Source organism: Agelaius phoeniceus, chromosome 11 (assembly GCF_051311805.1).
Source record: "Agelaius phoeniceus isolate bAgePho1 chromosome 11, bAgePho1.hap1, whole genome shotgun sequence".
In the NCBI taxonomy this organism is placed as follows: domain Eukaryota; kingdom Metazoa; phylum Chordata; class Aves; order Passeriformes; family Icteridae; genus Agelaius; species Agelaius phoeniceus.
In genome coordinates, this window is record NC_135275.1 from 6164661 (window position 1) to 6169709 (window position 5049).

The following is a 5049-nucleotide window of genomic DNA, read 5'->3' on the forward strand; positions in this document are numbered from 1 at the left end:
AACAATACTAGAACTTACATTTTCCAATTCACCTTAAATGAGTAATTCAGGTACTGTTGAGGGTTGCATCCTAGGCAACAGAAGGATATTTACATGTGTGCACAATGACTGGGAATTTTGGTCATGATGAAGATGAAGGAGCCTCTCATTGCTAGGATTCAGCACCAAAGGTTGGAGGAAGAGCTGCTGCCCCACTTTGAGGTGTGCATGACCCTCACTCACTGTCCCACTGGGCTGCAGGTCATCAGCTGGGCCTTAGACCCTAAAAAGGGAAGTGAGTTATTGAAATGAGCTCACAGGTGAGTGGTTAGATAGGAGAGCTCTTTTCCATTTTTAACAGGAATGTGGTTAAGAACAAGCCTGGATCCAGGAACCAGGAGGACCAGAGACTGTATGAGTGGGAAGGAAGCCTTTGGAAAACTAGGAGACATTCTGTGCTCTGGTCATGCCCAAAGAGGCTGTGGCCTGCCCTGCAGCAAAGAGCCCACTCCAGGGTGCTCAGCAAGCTCCTGGCTTGGCTCTTGCTTTGGAAGAGAATTGAAGAACTGGGATAATAACCCAGCACCTCCAGAGGGCCAAAGCTCCTTCCTCCCCCCAGCCTGGGCTCAGCCTCCTCCTCCTCTCTGAGCAGCAGCTGCAGCAGGCAGGGCCAGGTCATTTCTGTGAAACACAAGCTGCCAACTGCTCCTCTCAGTAACAGGTTTCAAGTCCCTGGTAGCATCTGGAAAGCTGCCATGTTCCTGCTGAAATGCACCAAGGAAGGATGCACAGGCACAGAGCAGCAAAGCCTTCCAAGCCTGTGTGTGCTTGCATGGTCACAACCCTGGAAATGTCACCAGGCCCTGGACAAGACAAGCTGCATTTACTGTTGTGACAAAAACCATTTCACTTGTCCATGTAAAATAAATGAATAAACAAATAAACAAAGCAATTAAAAAAAAAAAAAAGGAAAAACAACCACCAAACAACATTTCCTGGTCTTCAGGGTTAGAGAGAAGACCTGGAAAGTGCATGTAAAAGCCCTTTCCTTCCTCATAACCAAAATAAACATTAAGATGATTCCTTAAGAACAGCCCAATGAGCAGAAGTTGTGGTGAAGCAGGATCTGGCCATGAGCCTGCTGTGAGGGGCAAGCTTAGAGCTGTCCTAACAAAGATATGACAGTCACAGTACCTCAGATACCCCAAAATGCAGTGATCAGCAGTTTTCAACAGTTCTCACTACTTAATTTCTCTAAACAATTTGCCTTTATAGAGATAAGAGACGTTTAACCCATCTGGGTGAACAGAGCAAATGAACTGTTAAGAATTTGGACAAAAACCAGTTCCCTAAAGAATCCCAAACTGCCGGAGCAATCCAGTTCTAAAAAGTTGTTTAAAGAAATTCCTGGCTTCATCTAAAGGGTGTGTGTATGGCAACTTGGAAAAAGGGAGAAGTGGATTATTGCTAAACTTTATATAAACAGAAGAGTTATCTCTGGAAAAAACTGGTAGGAAAACTCTTAACTGTTCCCTCCTGGCTCTGCATCCCTTCCCATCCACCCCCTCTAACACACAACACCCAAACATGTACATTTACATTCTCATTTTCTCCCAACTCTGGACTTTAAAATAGTACAACCCAGGCTCCATACACCAAATAGATCCAATCCCCTGCACTTGGACAGGCAGGAATCACAGTAACATCATGCTATTGTGAAATTAAACCACAGCTTTTAAAATTGAAGGCATTGTCTGTTCACATTCCTAAGGAAAAATGAGGCTGTACTCCTAAAGAGCAAAGGCAAAAAAAAATGTATTTACAGAACCACCATAATTATTTAAGACATTTACAATGATCATCCTTGACAGGATTATTTTAATATTATGTTGACGTTCAGCAATTCTTCCCTTTTTTTCTTTCTCCTGGAATTTTTCTCAGGATTAAAAAGATCCAATCATGTATGCAACAGCTCATCATCCCTGATCATCAGTTCTTCACTCCCTGAAGAATTCCCACCATAGCAACTTTTCATTTCCCCACCACCTTACAGATAAGCTGTGCCTCTGTATTAACTGAGAAAAGCAATTTACTCTGGCATCAAGCACAGGCACAAGACTGAACAGTGAAGTGCTGAGCAAAGGAAATCCACCAGGCATCTTCTACACATGATTATCACATTCCTCAGCAGCAGCACCCATCTGCTTCCTTGCCCCTGGGGATGGCAACCAGGCTTTCCCCTTGGCTGAAAGCTGAGCTCACCAGAGCTGCTTTTTGCTGCTCAATGAAACCTTGCTCAATTCTACACCTTGCAGGTCATGGGTGAGGTTGGAAGGGGGCTCTGCAGCTCATCCAGCCCCCAGACTCCCACAGAGAAGCCAAAAAACTGCTTTGTGTCGTGTCACATCTTCTTCACCCATCTTTTTAAACCAAGCTGACATGGGTGAAGATGGCAAATACAAAATGCCTTGTTCTGTAGCACACAACATCATCCCTGACCTGAGCTGGGTTTATTCACATTAATCCCACGAGTGAGCTACTGCTTAAAAGCCTGTGCTGAACAATTAGAACAAAGTCATCCTAAGCACTGAATGCTTTTGTTATAGTCTGCAGTATTATTTATGGCTAAAATGGCCAAATGGTCACAATTAGGGTCAAATGCAGCAGTTCTGCCTGCACAGACTGTGTTATCTCTGTGAATGTAACAGCAAATGCAAACTTTCAATTCCAGTGTAAATTGCTAAAAAATGTAAATTGTTGATTGTAATTTAGCAGACTGGTAAGAAAAGGTGATCTGTGATATGTACAAAGATCTACAAACCCACTGTGGCTGAACTTTAGCAAAGTGCTTCCAAGAGCAAGGGCCAACACCTTCACACCTAAGTGTGACTGCCAGTACTGCTGAGCCTGGACTAATTTGGAAACTTAGTCCTAAAGCTTGTCAGTGCAATAGATGCTCAAAGGCTAACCTGCTTTTGAAAATACCCAGAGGAAATTGCTACTTTATTTTCATTTATGGTCAGAATGTAATAACCAGTGCCTGTAGAGTGTCCTAACAGAGGTAACACCAAGAGTAATGTTTTAATCTATGCATTAATCATGTTGTAGGTTGGTGTGTTGAGAATGAGCAATTTGTTTTGCTAAAGAACCTTCTCTTTACAGCTGAGCTGCAACTGCTGTCCAAGAGTCTGAGAATGACATCCTACCTGATTCCAGGGGCAAGGTACCATCAGAGTGAACCACAAATCCCATTGCAGGAACAAGAAGTGTTAGAATGAAAAGGCTGAAGTAGCTGGTTTAAAAGTTATTTTGAGTGCAGTAAGGGAAAAATGGGATATCAGAGGTTATTTTATAATGGCTAACTGGCTCTGAGGGGGGCTGCCTTTGCAGAGAACACAATTCCATCAGTGCAGAAGCCTGAGCTCTTGAAATGATAAAGTAACATTTTCTTCAGCTTTCTCTCACCTTTCAGGTTTAACTCATGCACTTTTCCCCCTCCTATGTGGCTCACTGAAAAGGTGTAAATCTGACTAGGTTCCTGTGGTACAGGCCTGGCACCTAAAAACAACTAAATAAAGTCAAATAATAATCAGAGAGAAAAAAAACAGGCCCCAAACCATTGGATAAAGCAAATCTGGTGAGTTATTCCAAGTGCTGAGATATGATACTGAGTTTCCATACTTGGAAAAAATAAAACAGGCAAGTATTGCTTGTTTGGCAATAATTGAAGTTTTTCCCTCCTGTGTGTCCAGCTCTTCCCACACAACCCTGCCATGAGTTTTAAATGCATGCCAAGTTTAGTTCTGGAAAAAATCACACTACCATAGACAACTGCTGATTAAACATTATGAAAACATAACCAGCAATATTCCTCACCTAACCCTGGGCTCCCAATTTTCAGTTCAGCCATTTGCTCTCCTATACAACCATTAACTGCAATAAGAAAGGTGAAGGTACCTTTGAAACCCTATGTGCTCCTTAAGGGAAGCTGCAGGCTGTAATCAAAGCCCAGGTTCTGCTCCTCAGCCCTGTGTGCAGGGAGAGGGGAAGGCACACAGCTTTCCTATGAGCCTTTCTCTGCCTCTCACTTCTCAAACTCAGCCATACTGGACAGGTGCACCTGCTAAAAGTCATGGGAAAAGAGGAACAGATGAACTAAAAAGCAGTGCCAACAAAATCATCATAAATAACTGCAATTTCCTGGTGTCATTTCTAGCCAAAACATTAATTATATGTTTTCTAGATTTAGCTTTTTAGGAGCATGCATTAGTCTGCTGCCTCCAGTCAACCAAGAGAAAATGTGAAATAAAACTACAAGTGAAATTATTTATATTGCACCTCCAACACATTGTCAGCTGTAGCTGAGACTCCAACAAATTCAAGGAGTAACACTACAAAACCACCCAATTATTATGGGGTTCTGATTGGGTGTTAGTAGGTTTTTTACAATTTCTATGTTTCTCCCTTTGTTTTTCTTTTAAATGCTGCAGTAGAATGTAGCTGGCAATTCAAGGTAATAATGCTGATACACTAAACAATTCACTGCTGGGTGGTGTCATATAAAGAATACCCTTGAACTGTTCAAAGAAAATATTTTCAAGTGAAAGACTAATGAGTTTGGAGTGTGAATACAACCTTTCTAAAGCATTTTTATCAGAACTATAAAATACACAAACACTTCAGCAAAAACATTTTCAGACAGTAGAAAGCACCACTTACCTCATGCTGAATTGGTCAAATTGGTGAATGAGGCACAATACTCAACACACAAGGCTAAACAGGTTGAGAAGATATTTTTAATGAAATTACAGACTTCCTTGGAATCAATCTTTTTGGACTTGCTTGGCAGCAGCCTGTCAGAGGATCATTCAGCAGCTTACACTGCCCTTGCTTTATTCTGTGATCTGTAACTTTGGTTTAGGCTTCAGTCTCCACCACCAAAAGCAATGTTCATGATACAAGGTGACCTGAAGGACACTCAGTAACACGAGCTGTCAAACACATGAAGGAAAATGTAGCTTTGCAGACACACCCCTAAATAATACTCAAAATGAGGCTAAGAAAACCAAG